At 48.3% G+C, this 18133-nt stretch overlaps 1 protein-coding gene across 1 annotated transcript in view; it reads right to left on the bottom strand.

The window, feature by feature from the left end:
- Nucleotides 1-16384, bottom strand: part of LOC142000225 (galactosylgalactosylxylosylprotein 3-beta-glucuronosyltransferase 1-like) — a 42085-nt gene extending 25701 nt beyond the window's left edge. The window contains exon 1 of the mRNA XM_074974317.1: nucleotides 16035-16384. The gene's annotated coding sequence lies outside the window, so the exon portion shown is untranslated. The remainder of the gene's footprint in view (nucleotides 1-16034) is intronic.
- Between the last annotated feature and the right edge of the window lie 1749 nt (nucleotides 16385-18133).

Raw genomic sequence — 18133 nt, 5'->3', positions numbered from 1 at the left:
TCTGTTGGGAGGACAGGGCCATAAGCAGATTCAAGACGGAAGATCTCAGAGTGAGACACAAACTCTGCTCTTTCTCATGGAGACTTTATCATTTTTCTTTCTTTCTCTGTTTTCCTTTAATTGCAAATACATGTAATCCAGACTGAAAGTGCTTGTTTTGCTCTTTGTACATAGAGAACATAATTTCCTTGGGAAGTCAACAGTACTGTACTATGCCCAGAGGCACATTTGCACACCTTCATGCTTTCATGTGCTCACGAGTTGGGGTAAGGGAGGAATTTCCATCAGGCTCCATCCATACACAGCATGGAAAAATGGACTAGGTACATTACTATTTTTTCCAAAACTTCCACTGTAGCCTGAGACAATGGCCAGTGCTGGACCAGATAAGAATGGCCATACTGCGTCAGACCAAAGGCCCATCTAGCCCAGTATCCTGTCTTCTGACAGTGGCCAGTGCCAGGTGCCCCAGAGGGATGCCCCAAGATGGCAATTTCTATGTTCCTTCCACCCATTAAGCCTACAGAATTATCTTTGCACAGACCAGCCATCACAGTACTCTGTATACAATAGGCTGATGGTAGGAAACTACCAAAAGATTCTTCTCCCCCAACTTTTGCAGCTCTCTTCTCTCTGCTTTCTATTCATAGAACCACTGGTAACCTCACCCAGCAAGATGAAACACACATTCTTTGGTACACCTTGTCACACAGCCCTGGCCCCTGTCTTCAGATGCTACCAAACTGCAGGCGGAGAACTGATCTTGGGCAGAATTACTCGGCAACAGGGACTCTTCAGCCAGAGGTGAGAAATGAACCAGGCTTTCCTGGAATCTCCAGCTATACTTGGAGTCCTTTTTCAGAGGACTTAAAAAAAAAGTCAGTTCTCTCTTATATCTGAGGCAAGATAAACAGCAACCTTCTACAGAAATGAGAGATGGGCCAGAGCTGCAAAACTCAGATCTGGATTTGAACTTCCCCCACGTTCTGTCTAGTTTGTGCGTCTGTCTGTGTCAGAGAGTGGAATTACTTAAGTGCCAATCAGCTGTTGATTTCATAGAATCATACAACTGGAAGGGACCTCAAGAGGTTATCTAGTCCAGTCCCCTACATTCAAGGCAGGACTAAGTATTATCTAGACCATCCCTGACAGGTGTTTGTCCAACCTGCTCTTAAAAATCTTAAAAATATGCTGGTTAGAAACACCATTGGCAGCTTAGACACACTAAATTAGAATCTGGATCTCAAATCTCCCAAAGCTAAGGGGTATTTGGATCTGGTGTTTTGGTTTGGCCCAAATCCATTCTGGACCAGAACCTCGCCAAGGTTTGGGGGTGTTTAGAGGCAGGGTTTTGGCTTTGGCAACCCATCTCTAAATGAAAACCGAAACTCGGGAACCCTTGTTTCCTCCTGATATCCCCTCTCCTGCAAGCACACTGCAGCACATTCTCTCTATCTTTGTCTTATTCCCACTGTTGGCCCACCTCCTGCTTCTCCTCACTTACCACCCCTTTTCATATTGCCCTCTGGGGCAGGCAGGCTGATTTCCCTGGAGCTTTCTCCTGATGTGCCAGTCCAACCTAGGCATAACACTAATTTCTGAGTGTCATTTTTCCTGGAGTGGATTTCTGGTTTCAGAAGGTCACATCCACTTCCCCCTGGAGCAAGCATGCAGTCCTGGGTGGGGAATGTAGGACAGACTGGCATCTCTGGAGGTTAGATCATCTGGATAAATAAGCAGACAGTGCCGCAGACACAGAGAAGCAATGAAAGGCCCCTCATTCCTCTCTTAGGATAGGCTCTCAGAGTCTGCATGTTCTGTTGACTGGTGAACGGTTTTGTCTGCAGTAAAGCATCCCTCCTGGGTACTCTTCATCGTATTATGTCTCTCCCTGCAGTGGGACAGTTGGTGATCTAACGGGCAACATCAGAATGACTTAGAGGTTGTTTTCCCCACACTCACACTCTGCAGCTGTGATTGTGGTGCTTCGCCTGCTGCGCTTCACTATGTGTGACAGATGTCTCCCTATTGCCAAGCAAAGGCAGGGCTAGGGCAGAAGCAGCTGCTCGTGTGGAAATGTACAAGTCAAGTAAGTCAAACGAGACCCCCCTTCTGTGCAATCCCCCCAGAAATATCCCTGAATGCCAGTAGGAAGTGGATTGCGCAGCTCTCGGGGGGAAATCTGGCGCCTGGATCCTGGTGGTCATCTGACTCCCATGTCAGGGAAGCCTACCAGGCACTGGAGAGGAGTATTCAGGGCCCCATTGTAGTGGGCCTAGAAGGGCTGGGGTGGGGAAAAGGATGCTCCTCAAAGAGCCTGGGAAGCAGCATGTTGTGAGGAGAACCATGGAGCCAAGGCCCCGTGCACACTGCTCATGCTGAACGGTGCAAAGCTCTCCCTGCAGCACGTACGACACAGGAGTCCCAGGGGGGACGCCTCGCACCTCTGCGCTCAACTACTACAGGCCTGGGCCCTCCAGACACCTTCTAGCCCCTACCTCTGTCAGAGCCTTGGCTATAACGAGGGGCCTGCCAAACTCACAGCCATGAAAACTGTGTCATGGACCGTGAGAGCTGGTCTCCCCCATGAGAGCTGGCAATTGCAGGAGGGGTCACAATATTGCCACCTTTACTTCTGCACTGCTGCTGGCAGGGGCACTGCTGTCAGAGCTGGGTCCCTGGCCAGCAGCCGCCGCTCTCTAGCAACCCAGAACTGAAGACAGCGCCACCGCCAGCATCAGTGAAGAAGTAAGGGTGGCAATACTGTGACCCCCCTGTGATAGCCTTGCGACTCCCCCCCCCAACTCCCTTTTGGGTCAGGTCCCCCCCAATCACAACACCATGAAATTTAAGATTTTTAAAACCCTATGAGTGTGAAATTGACCAAAATGGACTGTGAATTTGGTAGGGCCCTAGCTGCAACATTCCCCACATTCTGGCACATAATCTGTGTTTGACTCTGGAGCTACATCTGAGATTAATCTGGCCCACTAGAAGCACGGTGAAAAAAATCTATGGACCAAATTCAACTGAGTTGTGTTGGCTTATGCCAGTGGTGAACATGGTCCTTTGTGTGTGTGTATGAACAGCTGGATCCATGTGCAGCACCTACAGAGAGTGTGCATCAGGGTGTTGCATGAATGTGTAGGAAATGCGTACCATGCATGGAGTACTGCTAGCATGGTGATGCTGAAAGGGAGCAGTGACATTATGGGGCTTGTTGCAGGGACTCTGGATATCAGAGGGAAGGGCACCTCTCTGTAGTGTGGTTATGGTGCAGAGGATTTGTGTTTAGCAGAATGAGGGTATGAGAGGGACTGGATACTCACATCAAGATCCATCTGTCCTCTCCAGTGATGGGTCTTGGGCTGTGGGGAAAGTCTAAGGGGGGAAAGCAGTATTTGGTGTTTATCATAGACTCAGAATCCATGGCCAGAAGGGACCATTATGATCATGTAGTCTGATCTCTTGTATAACATGGGCCATAAAACTTCCCCAAAATAGTTCTTAGAGCAGATCTTTTAGAAAAAGACCCAATCTTGAATTAAAAATGGTCAGTGATGGAGAATCCACCATGACCCTCGGTAAGAGATTCCAATGGTTAATTACCCTCATTGTTTAAAAAAAAAAAAAAGTATGCCTTATTTCCAGTCTGAATTCATCTAACTTCAGCTTCCAGCTATTACATCATGCTATACCTTTCTCTGCTAGACTGAACAGCCCATCATTAAATATTTGTTCCCATGTAGGTGTTTATAGAGTGTAATCAAGTCATCCTGTAACCTACGCTTTGTTATCATAGAATATCAGGGCTGGAAGGGACCACAGGAGGTCATCTAGTCCAACCCCCTGCTAAAAGCAGGGCCAATCCCCAATTTTTGCCCCAGATCCCTAAATGGCCCCCTCAAGGATTGAACTCACAACCCTGGGTTTAGCAGGCCAATGCTCAAACCCCTGAGCTATCCCTCCTCCCAAAACTAAATAGATTGAGCTCCTTGAATCTATCATTAGAAGGCAGGTTTTCTAATCCTTTAATCTTTCTCGTGTCTTCTCTGAGCCCTCTCCAATTTAACATCCTTCTTGAATTGTTGACACCAGAACTGGACACAGTATTCCAGCAGTGGTTGTACAAGTGCCAAATACAGAAGTAAAATAATCTCTTTACTCTTACTCGGGATTCCTCTGATTAAGAATCCAAGGATAGCATTAGCTCTTTGGGCCTCAGTATCGTAAAGGGAGCTCATGTTCAGCTGATTAGCCATCACTACCCCAAATCTTTTTCAGAGTCCTTGCTTCCTAGGATACAGTCCCCCATCCTGTAAGTATGGCTACATTCTTTGTTCCTAGAAGGATACATTGACATTTAGCCCTATTCAAATGCATTTTGTTTGCACCCAGCTTACCAAGCAATCCAGATCACTCTGAATCAGTGACCTCTCCTCTTCATTATTTACCACTCCCCCAATTTGGGTCATCTGCAAACTTTATCAGTGATAAGTTTATGTTTTCTGCCAGGTCACTGAGAAAAAATGTTAAATAGCACAGGGCCAAGAACCAATCTATGCAGGACCACGCTAGAATCAGTGGCTGAGGATTCCCTGTTTACAACCGCAGTTTGAGACCTACCATGTTAATTTGATCTTTCTAGTTTTTTTTTTTTTAAATCAAAATGGCATGTGGTACAAAGTCACATGCCTTTCAGTAGTCTAAGTATATAATATCAGTAGTATTACCTTTATCAACCAAACTTGTAATCCAAAAAGATATCAAGTCAGTTTGACAGGATCTATTTTCCATAAACCCATGTTGATTGGCATTAATTATATTACCCTTCTTTAATTGTTTATTGAGTCCAGTATCAGCTGCTCCATTATCTTGCCCAGGATCAATGTCCGACTGACTAGGCCTATCCTTATCCAGGTCAGCCCGTTTACCCTTTTGTTTCAGCTCCTAGAGTCATGTCATTACAAGAGAATCTCAGCTCTAATTTAAAAAAAATAAAGTAAAATTTAAGCTCTCGTGGTTGCAGAGCAAAGCCTGGAAATGTGAAACTTAAATGCTCAACAGCAACAAAAGTCAGCAGACAAATAAAAAGAACCAGAACAGATTAGTTTACCAAAATCTCACGATTTTAAGCCAATTGCATGATTTTTAATGCTTGGGTTTGGCAATACTGTTGTAATTTATGTCCCAAGTGCACCACGGGATTGCACAATTGCACAGCATGAGAAAGAGGCCTCTCTCCTATTGTACCTGCTTAGCTAATGGGTTTCATGAGTTGAAAGAGTAGGCTCTCATATGCCTAATTACTCGGAGGCCCGAGTGTGCCACTAAACCTTCAAAAGCAATACAGTGTTGCTGACCCCAAGCATTCAAAAGCTATGAGTCAGCTCCCCCCAGTAAAATCACAAGATTCGTTTGAAAACCATGAGAATGTTTTAAAAGAACATGTTTTGGGTTCTTTGTATTTGCCTTGGGGGTGCTCTCACTTCATGTTTTCAAGTTTTTCTCCACAACCATGAGGGCTAGAAACTTACTTTTTTTTGTTTAAATAGAAGCAGAAATTCTTATGTAATAACAGGACTCCAGAGCTGGAGCCTTCAGAAAAACACCAAATACCATTAGAGCTGGTAACACAGTGGGGACTATCAGAGGAACTATGAGAGTCTGGTAGGCTCCTAGCTGCTGCAACAGAAGAGAGGCAGGCTCTCCACTGGTGCAGAGGAGATGGGCCATCCAGAGATGTTACGGGATGGGCCATTATGTGGTTAATGGCAAGTGGAGGGGAAGCACTCAGCCGCTTACCAGATGGAGACATTGAGGGCTTGTTGGAAGTGGAGTGACAGGAGAAAGGAGTGAACTCTGACCTTGCTGAGGTCCATCTGGCATTAGGTAGCACCAGCTGTGCGACAAACACTTCCCCCTGTCCCAGACTCCACCAGAGAATGTTTTTACTAGTTGCAGTGGGTCAGTTGTAACCCCCTCTTCCTGGTGACTAGGCTGACAGGGAGCTGTAGATCCCAGCTAACAAAGGAGGGGAACTTCTGGCTGACTCAACTGCACTTTTAGAAATCGTCAGTCACCGCTCAGAATGGGCTCATGCTTTACTGTGGCAGCTGCTCCCTGTGGGCTGCATAGAAGATGCTCAGGGATAATCAGGATTTCGTTTCTATTTGCTTGAGGCTCTGGTATTGGTCACTTGAGCCCCAGTTGGGAGATCTGGTTGTATGAGGATTTTATATGTAGGCCTGGCTTGACAGGAGTAAGTGGACATGGGTGAGGTCTCATTTCTTGGGAGACAGGATTAGTGAGGTAAATGGATCAGGAGTCTGGAAAAAGAATGTCTGTATTAGCTAAAATTATGGGGAGCACCCAGGGAACCACTGACAATGGACAAGAGAAGCCTGAAATGTAAGATGAGGTAAAGAGTAAGTCATGCATGGACAGGGCATGCTGTCCAGGGATTCGTTCCTACAAAGTGACCAAGCTAATCCCAAAGCATGTGATGCAGCATGTAAATGTACATCAAGGATGAGATTTTTTATGTAACTTTGGGTGTATGGTACACCCTATACCTGCCCTCTATGCTTAAGTCTGATCAACTCAGCATAGCCTTGCTGTATGCCAAATAAAGGAACCTGAGCAACAAAACTGGAGTCAAACTGAGTTCTTGAAGAACCAAGTAGAAGAGATCTCAGGGGAACCCCAGTGGTACAATAGGTTGATTTAAAAAACAACAAAAAACCCACTTAAATATTAGCAGAGAGATGATGTACAATCAATAACTGATCAGGAGAAGAAGCCCAGAAATAGGAAACTGCTAGGACATGTATCAAAGGAGTGCAGAAGGATACTCTTGTCCCAAAGTCCCCCAACCGGGAAGGCTTGTTGACAGATGCACCGCTGTAGTGTGTCAGTGTAGACACTCCCTCCCATTCGCAGAAGTAATCAACCTCCTTGAGAGGCAGTAATTAGGTCAATGGAAGAATTCTTATGTTGACCTAGCGCTGTCTACACCTGGGGTTAGGTCGACTTAATGACATCTCTCAGGGGTGTGGATTTTTCACACCTCATAGCAATGTAGCTGAGTTGACCTAACTTTTTAGTGTCGGTCAGGCCTGAGTATATCCACTAATCTAAAAAACAAAGAGGTAATTATTGTTTATTCCTTCTTCTCTGGGTCCAGTAGGTAGGGCACCACTGGGCATCAGGATTTCTGGGTTCTCTTTTCAGCTGTGATTTCTTCTGCAACTTTGGGCAAATCACTTCTCTTCCCTCCGTACCTCAGTTTCCCCATCTCTACAATGAAAACAATAGTGCTTATGCACCTTTGTGAAATGATTTTTAAGAATTAAGGCTGTAAAACACTAGTGTTATTACTAAAAAAATACATAAGGAGCAAAGAGCATCATCTTCACACCTTGACAATAAGCTTAAACTATGTGAAGGGTACAGGTTTCACCCATGAAGATCAATGTGCAGTCAGATTGGGGAAGAATAGGCTCTTGTAATAGCCCCTTACCTCCAAACAGCAGGGATGCTGAGATGTTAAGGACTCTTCAGTTTAATCAGAATCATTCACTTAATTTTAAGCACAGCCTGTCAAGGTTTTTTGGTCAGACTGCAAGGAGGAGAAGGCCTTGCCAGTTCTGGGGCTGTGGGTGGCAGGATCTTATTCTGCTCACAGGCACACAGATAAATGTCATATCTGTGGCATGAGAACACCACCACTCAGTGCTTTTCATCTTCAAAAGACATTCATTAACCCCCCCAAGAGGCTCTCACTGCCCCACTTGGGATGGGAGCATGATTATCCCCATTTTAGGGAAGGGGAAACTGAGGCACACAGGGGATGATTTGCCTAAAGTTATAGAGGGAGTCACTGCCAGAATCAAGAATAGCCCCTCAGAATTCCTGGGTCCCAGCCCTATATTCAGACCACTGGACAACACATCTCCCTGGGGTTTATGTGCTCCTTTTATGCACAGGGATGAGAAGGGGGAAAAGGACAGAAATATGAAGGGATGGGAGAGACAGGAGAATATAACAGAGAGGAGTCTGAGTGAGAGGGATGTGTTGAAGTGAATGAGGGTGAACAAGTGGGGAAAAAATGAGGAGGAATAAATAAAGGGAGAGAGCAAGAGATTAAATGGGAAGGAAAGCAGAGGAGGGGGGGGGGGGGAAGACACAGGAGTTGGCATCCAAGTTATCTCTAAAGAAGAGAAGACTGAACTTGCCCTCTTTCTTTCCTAATCTTGCCTTAAAATTGAAGGAATGTGGTGGCACAACATCAGCTCTCTGATTTATTAACTCCATCCCATCCCACCAGCTCACAGAACAAAAAAGCGTCTGTTTGCTCCAGAGGAGCGCATGAAGGGCCTTATTCATGTCGGAGCTGGAGAGAGAAGCCAGCAGATACAGGAAAGTCATCAGTGCCTCGCTCCTTTTCACCTTTGTGTGGATTGGAAAAAAACCCACTGAGATGAAAGGCAACAAACCGTGATGTATCAGGAGAGAGAGAAAAAAACCAGATCCCCAGCAGGGTCAATCAGCATGGGATTCTCAACAAGAGAGCAGCCACCTTGGGCCTGGCTGCACCGGTAAGGGAGCCATCTCAGTGAGGTTGGTTGCATGAGATGGCTGGTTCCCTTGCTTCTCCTTGTGACGGCTCAGCTTGGCCCCCAGAGGGCAATATTTTGGCTGGAACTGATCTGCCCCACCCATGAACAGCACTCCTTGCAACCACAGTTGCATTCTGGTAGCCCTGAAGCACCTATCCCATACAGCCCACTCTTGTGGGCTACCATTAGACAGATACAAGGAAAGTCAGATAATTCACTAAATCTATGGGCCAATAAAGGAACCATCATCTTAAGATTTGGTTGGTTACTAATCTATATCCCCTTCCACCTGAGGATCTTAGAGCACTTTGTGAATAGCAACTACACCTTGCAAAGCCCCAGAGGTAGGTTAGTGTTATTCATGTTTACTTTACAGATGGGGAAGCTGAGGATCAGCGAAGTGACTTGTCCAAAGCTATCCCATAGGCAGGCGCTGGCATAGAACCCAGTACGGCCCCAACAAGGAGGTGTCATGGGATTTCTAATAAACATGAGGGTTAAGAGGACACCAACTGTACCGCTGCTCTGAAGGATGGCACCTGCAGCAGTGCACCGCCCCCTAAAGCCAAACCAAGGGTGGGTTCTGCATCGATGCAGAGGAAAGCAACCCTGCAAAACCACTGCCACTGGCACTCGGGTTTTCTTTGGCGGTCTCCTATACATATATTGGCCAGGATCAATCCTGCTTAGCTTGCAAAAGGGGGACACAGCACTGCCTGACATGCTAAACTCATACACAAGTATCTCCACAAACCCAATTGCTCTCCATACCCAACATAAGCTTTCAGACAGACATTAATTTTTTAATTATCTTTTAACACGAGTTTAAATTGTTAGAATGTTAACTCCCCTCCTTCCCCACCCAATCTTGTTACTTGGCTTAAGTTACAGGGGCAAGGAGTAGCCGAAATAGCTGCCATGACCTCAGTGCAGGGCGGTAACAGAAAAATACCAGGACAATACAGTTTGACTTTGTATCATTCATAAACCAGCACCACAAAATGCTTCCAGGCTGATGATAGCCGTTTCGAGTAAACACGAGTGACGCCGGTTGCAGCAGTCAAACAGTTCGGATCAAATCAGAACCAACTTGATCCTTCTCCAGAAGCATGAACTGAACCCAAAGTGAACCTGTTCTGAGGCTTGAGAAGAAGGTTGAACTGAATTATTTTCCCATTCAAGTGAACCCAGGAATTGGCAGACTGGATCAGTCCTTTTGAGGTCCATCTAGGCCAGTATCCTTCCTTCTGACCAGATGCTCCAGAGGAAGGAGCAAGAAGTCCTACAAGGGACAATTATGGAAGCTTCTTCTTAACCTTAGGCAGGTAGTGAAGCATGAGGATTCATAGCCATTCTACATTTGGGATTCTATTTAACATAAATAGTGGATGTTTCATTAGGCATCTAAATGGCTCATGCTTTTCAGCATCCTGCTAAGCTCTTAGCTTCACAGCTATGCCTGTAACATAGCAAAGAAAACCTGCGGCTGGCTTGTGCTGCGGGACTTGGGCTGCTTCATGCTATGTAGGCTTCCAGGCTTGGGCAGGACTCTGAGCTCTGGGACCCTCCCACCCGGCGCCAGCCTGAGCCTGGAAGTCTGCACAGCAGTGAAGCAGCCCAAGCCCTGTGAGCCTGAGTCGGCTGGCACAGGCCAGCTGCAGGTGTCTAGTTGCTGCACAGACATATCCACTGAGATCTGATGGCAGTGAGTTCTTCTGGTTCAACTGTGCAAGAGTATTTCCTTTTATCACTACAGTCACTGCCTTTCAATTTAATCAAATTTCCCCTTGCTCTTTTACTATGAGACAGGGTGAACAGAAGTGCCAGTCTACCTACTCTATGCCATTGGTTTCCATATACCATCATGTCCTCTCTTACATTCTTCTCTCTGAACTAAATACCCCCAATCTTTTCAATCTCCCCAAATGTCTGAGGCAATGTCCCCAATCTTGCAGGCCAACCTGTTCTTATATGAGCTGGACCTCAATCAAAAAAATCAGGGCTCTGAATCCAAACTCTGCATCTATACTCAGGAAATTTTTAGCACTAATTTGCACACTCAAGAAGTTTGTATCGGGCTATTTTTATTTCCTCCCGAAGGCTCCCCAAGCACTTCACAAACTAGACACAGACAGCACCACCAAGAGGCAGTTGCTCGGTGTATGGTGGGGGGAGGAAGGCAACTAAACAGTACAGCACGTTCGGTAACAGTGGGGAGGGGAAATCTTTGCCAAGAAGAGTGGGACAAATTCCAGCTCTCAAGAAAAGGATGATGGAGCCTTAATGTCCCTGCAGAGAAGATGGGATTTTGGTCTAAAAGACTCACGTACATTAAATTGCATGGATCTCATTTGATTGAACTTAGGGTTTGTTTACAATTACAGCGCTGCATCTGCATCAGTGCAGCGGTGCTATTGTAGCGCTTAGTGAAGACCAGGGGTTCTCAAACTTTTGCATTGGTGACCCCTTTCACACAGCAAGCCTCTGAGTGCGACCCCCCGGTATACAGTAAAAACACTTTTTTTATATTTAACACTATTCTAAATGCTGGAAGCAAAGCAGAGTTTGGGGGTGGAGGCTGACAGCTCACGACCCCCAGGTAATAACCTCGTGACCCTGTTTGAGAACCCCTGGCGAAGACGACACTTATGCTGACTGGAGAGCTTCTCCCATGGGTGTAAGTACTCCACCTCCCTAAGAGGCGGATTCTATGTCAACGGGAGAAGCCCTCCAGTGGGCAGAGCTCTGTCTACACTTGCAGTTAGGTCGTTAAAACAACATCACACAGGGGTGTGGAGTTTCCACGCCCCTGAGAGACATAGTTATACCAATATAATATACCACGCCTTAGAAAGATAAAGGATTGAGTTCATTAAAAGCAATTCAGCCACAACTAGAGGTATTTATCAGAGGTGGGCTGAATCCCCTACATGGAGAATAGTGGGGTCTGTCCAGCTTACCTCCCAGACAAGAATGAGGTTTCCACAGTCACACACCAACGGCTGAGAGCAGGGTTAATACGAATAACAATGGAGTATGTATTCGTAGTACCATAGTGATTAGGGACCCTAGTCACAGACCAGGAGTTCTGGGGCTCACCTGTGCATTGTATTAACTATTCTTCCATTGAACCAGATGCTCCCAGCAATTTTTAAACTGATCATTTTGTTAAAGTCATGATGAGCTCAGCGGCCTTTTGCTACTTTCCAGCCTTGCACCCGGGCTGGGAATCTGATGATCTGGGTTGTATTCCCAGCTCTGCCACTGTGGGACTTGGGACAAATCTTCACTGCAGTGTCTCCGTGAATAAAGTGGGGATAGTCATACTGACCTGCAGAACTTCATGAGGAGAGAGAGGGTTGCAAGGATTAACTCTGTAATGTGGGTAAAGCACTCTGTGATCCCGATGGGAGGCAATAGACAGGCCACGTATTATTAAACTTAGACGCTAGTCCGAAAGGACAGACTTTAGCAGGTTTCTTATAAGCATTAGTGGCTTTCATGATGCAGATAAGGATTTCTCCTGCCTCCCCACAGACACAGGCTCTTGGAACAAAGTCCGAGCTGGGAAACAAAGGGGAACCTGCTGTGGAAAGGTAGGGTCATGAGCCAGAGGGTCTGGAAGTAGCCATGCTGCAGGTGCTGATGATAGGGGTGAAGCGGGGCCGGAAGCAGTGGCCCTGTGGACACTGGCTATGGGTTGTAGGGAGGTTAGAAGCAGGGATGCTCTGGACACTGGCCCCAGGAGGCACAGCAGGATTAGAAGTAGCTCTGAGTGCTGGCTATAGGCATGCAGGGGCCTCAAAGCAGGCTCAAACTCGATCCTGGCAAGACTGTTTTGGGTGTTGCTGGAAGCAGGGTTGAAGCGGATGGTGGAATCAGCCTGCAGCAGCTGATATGAAATACAAAGTACACCAAGTGCTCATGAACACTGGAGAGGCTGCTGGATGTAGGAGCTTGGGGGTGCTGTGGTAAGTAGGGAATGGAAGCCTTGCAGGGAGTGCTGCTGAAATTAAGCCATGTTTCACTCCCACCACGGATACATCTACACTGCAATCGGGTGTGTGACTGCAGCTGGGGTAGGCATACCCACCCTAGCTTTAATCTAGCTAACACAGCTAAAAAAAATAGCAATGACGAGGGATGCAGCAGCGTGAGCATTGCATAGGCTCTACGAGCCACCTGGAACCCTGGGTACAGAGCTTGTGTTGCCAGCCTGCCCCAGGGCCTGTACTGCTGCATCTTCACTGTTATTTGCAGTCTGCTAGCTAGATTGAAGCTAGCACAGGTGTGCCTACCCCAGCTATAATCACACCTCCGACTGTGGTGTGGATGTACCCCAAGAGGCAACATACTGGGTATGCCTTTGCTGCCAGGAGTTCCTGGCCCGTGCGGACATGCTGTTGGAATGAAGGGAGCGTCCTTTCAAAATCGCCATGGGTATGAGTGCAACAGGGGCCAGCAGCAAGAAGTTTTAATGTGTGTGCAGAGTAGATGGATTTGTATATTAAAACAAATACCATTTTAATCATTTGCTATCTACATCAACTCAGTCCTTAAAACTCCCCTGGCCCTACAGGGCAACTGCTGCTAAATAACCCCGAGTCCGGAAGGAGGATGGAATGTAAGGGCCCCAGGGCTGTGTACAGGGGAAGTGTGTTTCTCTAGGTCTTTTAGGGAGAACTACTACTTCTTGAGTCTCATATACCTCACTGGATCTTTCAAACAATACCTTAAAAACCAAAGGTCTGTGTGTACTATTTGCACCTTTTAAAAATCCCCGTCCCTTTTCATAAGAGTAGGCATTTGCCCCAATGTCCTTGGCCCAAATTCTTTACCTCCTGCCCCATTGCCATGCAATGTGTTGAAATGCAGCCACCTCTGGAGTGAAGGACAGCAGCCAGCCTTGCAATGGTGCTCCACATGAGTGGCTTGTGTAGTGCTCTGGGGCCACAGTCCTCATATACAAGTGTAAATAATTTATTAATTGTTTTTATTACTTGGCTCCTTTGCCATTTGGAATATAGCTACTGTGCTATAATTCAGTGTAAACTGATTTCTGAAAAAACACAATATTGAGTGCTCTTGCTGCTATACATACCCACCATGCAGACTAACTGTTCTGTGGAGCCTTTATTCAGTGCACAGTTAAGTGCATTGAAAGTGGCTGCTACTGTTCCTAGGAGACCGGTTGAGCGCCTTTACCCCTCGCAGGGCACATACAGCAGCCACTCTGTGAATAGCACTTAGGTATTGTGGGTCACATATGACATTAACAACTGCTTCCCTGTAATTCACAGATAACAAAACAAAAGTTGTCCTAATACAGTATCTTGCTCTTAGGTTTGGAGGAGAGAAGAGACGCAGCGTGTGGCTAGAAACAGGTTCTGCTTTTCTAATGCCCCTCACTCCTGACCTGCAGCACCACCTGCTGTTCCAGTCCTGGGCTCCCCACACAGCTCTGCCAATGCTCCTCAGTGCTGCCCTGTAGCCCCCCTGCTATCCTAGTCCTGGGCTCCCCACACAGCTCTGCCAATGCCCCTCACTCCTGACATGCCGTCTTTTCCCCCTGCCCAGCTATTCCACTCCTGGACTCCACAGATAGCTCTGTTAGTGCGCTTCACTCCTGCTTTGTAATCTTCTCTACGACTGCAGGCCTGCCTTCCCCTAACCCCTTGTCAGTGTACCTATCTCCTGAATTACAATGGTCTCTCCTCTGCTGGAATGCCATGCGGCTCTCTCAATGCACCCGTCTCCTGACTTGTAACGCCCACCTGTCCTAGGGCCTCTCGCAAACAGACTGCTGCTTGGCGACCGGCAGAAACGAGGCGGAGGTCTCCAAAGCCGTTCTGCACATTAGAACCAAACAGGATTTGAACCCAAGTGGATGTGGAACCAGGTTAGAGCAGAAAGCGGCTGTACTCCTTCACTCATGAACAGGCTTCTTTCCTACCACTGTCCTGCCATAGGGCAGGAAGTGCCTGCAGAAGCTGCATGTGGCCAGCTGTATATTTATCCCCAGTCACTACTGCTGGGCGGCATACATGCTTGGTTCTGCATTGCTGCTGACCGGATCTGCCCCTGCCTCCCCCTGCACTCAGAGACTAGCTCCTTCCAGGGCGTTACTCAGGAAACAGTGCCGCTTCCCACACTTCGCAACACCATGGGGATTCCCTCCCCTGACTCTTATACCTTTGCTGCTAACATCGCTTTCCCACCTCTCCCTGCTCCTGGTTCAATGGAGTGATTGGCAAGGCTAGGCAGGAGAGCCAAGCACTTTCCATCCTCACTTGGGAGGCTCCAGGCCAAATGAAATTGCTCCTAAGAAACCAGCAAATTTGCAAGAAAACACCCCTTTAAGAGCAGAGGTGAAAAGGGCTAGATGTTTTTCTTCCCCTTAACACCTCCCTACCCCCCTTCTCCCACCTTGAAGGCCCACTCGCTGTCTCTTCATGACCTGTTCAAATAAGGATTTGGACCCACTACAAAGGAATTTGACATCTTGCATTTGTGGTGTCTTGGGTTTCCCTGGGTATACCTACACTGCAAAAAAAAAAGACCCACAGCACCGAATCTCAGACCCTAGGTTAATTGATTTGGGCTTGTGGGGCTTGGGTGATGAGGGTAACAACAATAGCGTAGATGTTCCTGCTCTGAAACCCGGCCAGAGGGAGGGTCTCAGAGGCCAGGCTCCAGCCTGAGTCCAAACATCTACACTGATTTTTTTGGCCCCATAACTCAAGCCCAATGAATCAATTGACTTGGGGTCTGAGACAGTATTGCAGATTTTTCTTTGCAGTGTAGACATACCCTCTGTGTCATCAGACCATCTTCATCAGGGGGCTGTAGCCTCTCTCAAACTGAGCAGGAGAGGGAGTGTTGCCTAGCAGTTTAAAGAGAAGACTGGAAGCTTGGACACCTGGGTCAGGTCTCCAGCTCTGCCAACAATTCACTGTGCATCGTTGGGCAAGTCATTTCACCTTGGTTTCCCCATCTGTAAAACAGGAATAATAGCTTCACAGCCCCACTGGGAAGGTGAGTTGGTGAATTTTGGTACCGTGATCTGAGATCCTATCACAGTTACTTCGATGCTACGGTGATAGATGGAAGATATGGACCCCAAGCTGGAAAATTCCAATCTGGATTTTGAACAGCCGCTATGTTGGGGGCGTTCTGATCTGCAGTTATAGTTTGGCCCATTGCAAAGATGAGGTTGCTCTCAAAATTCAGACCCAGATTTGGATTCCAAGCACCGCTAAAGTTTGGGATGCCTGGATCCAGGGTCGGCCCCACTGCTACTCCGAAGATTATGTTATCAAAAGAAGCGCTTGTGCAGCGCGGAGATGGCAAGGTCATCTCCGCTCCCCTGATCCCACGCCTCGCGCAGGAAAGGACCCGAGGTCCCGCTCTTACCTGGGGAGATGCGCGGGCGGGAGGGGTCTCACCATGGGGCTCTCTGGGAATCCAGAGCGATTCTGCACCTGAACGTGTCCGCCGGGCTGGCTCGCGAGCAGCTCCCACCGCAGGGAGGAAATGGGTCCGGCCCGGCTACAGGCTCGCCAGCGCCCTCTCCGCCGCGCGCCAGCAAGTGCCCTGACCGGCAGGAGCTCGCCAGAGGTTCGCCCGGCTCCCGGGTGGATCCTGCTCAGCCGCCCACGGGCTGGATCGAGCCCTTTTATAGGCAGCGCCGGGAATGCAGCTCCGCTCGTGGCGGTGCGAAGGAGCCTCCTTAAGGCAACCCTGCCGGAGGGCGGTCTGCAGAGCGGGGAGGCACCGACGGGCATCCCGCTGGGCCACCTTAAGAGGGGAGCCGGGGAAGGGGTGCGAGGGGGGCAGACGAGAGGAGCGGAGGGGACCGGAGCGAAATGCGGCACGCGCCCCGGCCCCGGGGGTGCGGAGCCGCCGCGCGCCCCTGCGCAGAGAGGGAGGCTGGGGGCCCAGCGGGGGACCCGTGCGGGGGCGGGGGGCAGAACCAGGGGAGCCAACCCCATCTCTCCCCTCCTCGCCCCCACCAAGGAAGGGAGTAACTCCACTGATCACTAGCCCATATGTACCCCCCCCGCTCGGGGTGCAAAGCCCCATGGGGTCTGTCTACACCACACACTAAGCCAGGCCTCTGACTCAGTTTTGAGCCCAAACCTCCCTTCCGTCCCCATACAGATCAGTCTGGCTCGCTCTGCTGAGTGAGCACTCAGGACCTGGGTCCTAGACCCTGCTAGTGGGGTGGGTCAGATCCAGCTCTGACTTGGCTCCAAGCCCTGCCATTTTGCGGTGTGGACATGGCTCAAGCCACAAACCTGAGTCAGAAGGTCTGCGTAGCACAGCATGGACACATTAGCACGGCTATGAGACCCAGGTCCACCAGTTGTAAGCCCAGGTTTACAATGCAATGTGGATGCTCAAATGCAGGCTTGGAAACACCAAGTCCACAAGCCCAGGTCCCACAGAATCATAGAATCATAGAATATCAGGGTTGGAAGGGACCTCAGGAGGTCATCTAGTCCAACCCCCTGCTCAAAGCAGGACCAATCCCCAATTAAATCATCCCAGCCAGGGCTTTGTCAAGCCTGACCTTAAAAACTTCTAAGGAAGGAGATTCCACCACCTCCCTAGGTAACGCATTCCAGTGTTTCACCACCCTCCTAGTGAAAAAGTTTTTCCTAATATCCAACCTAAACCTCCCCCACTGCAACTTGAGACCATTACTCCTTGTTCTGTCATCTGCTACCACTGAGAACAGTCTAGAGCCATCCTCTTTGGAACCCCCTTTCAGGTAGTTGAAAGTAGCTATCAAATCCCCCCTCATTATTCTCTTCCGTAGACTAAACATCCCCAGTTCCCTCAGCCTCGCCTCATAACTCATGTGTTCTAGTCCCCTAATCATTTTTGTTGCCCTCTGCTGGTCTCTTTCCAATTTTTCCACATCCTTCTTGTAGTGTGGGGCCCAAAACTGGACACAGTACTCCAGATGAGGCCTCACCAGTGTCGAATAGAGGGGAACGGTCACGTCCCTCGATCTGCTGGCAATGCCCCTACTTATACATCCCAAAATGCCATTGGCCTTCTTGGCAACAAGGGCACACTGTTGACTCATATCCAGCTTCTCGTCCACTGTCACCCCTAGGTCCTTTTCCGCAGAACTGCTGCCTAGCCACTTGGTCCCTAGTCTGTAGCGGTGCATGGGATTCTTCCGTCCTAAGTGCAGGACTCTGTACTTGTCCTTGTTGAACCTCATCAGATTTCTTTTGGCCCAATCCTCCAATTTGTCTAGGTCCCTCTGTATCCTATCACCACCCTCCAGCGTATCTACCTCGAGTTTACAATGTAATGTAGACATAGCCATAGATACAGCAAAGTGTCAGTTTCTGGGTCTCAGGGCTGCAATAGTTTTTACTATACCCCATCCCAATCTGCTCCTCCATTCATTCTGCTCCTCACACCAAGGGCAGGAGTAACTCTTGTATACCACCCTCTATCAACTCCACCTGCTGGGGGCAGCAAAGCCCCCTATG

Source organism: Natator depressus, chromosome 1, assembly GCF_965152275.1.
Source record: "Natator depressus isolate rNatDep1 chromosome 1, rNatDep2.hap1, whole genome shotgun sequence".
Lineage (NCBI taxonomy): Eukaryota > Metazoa > Chordata > Testudines > Cheloniidae > Natator > Natator depressus.
Note: the sequence above shows the minus strand (reverse complement) of the source record. Positions and strands in the feature narration are given on the sequence as shown.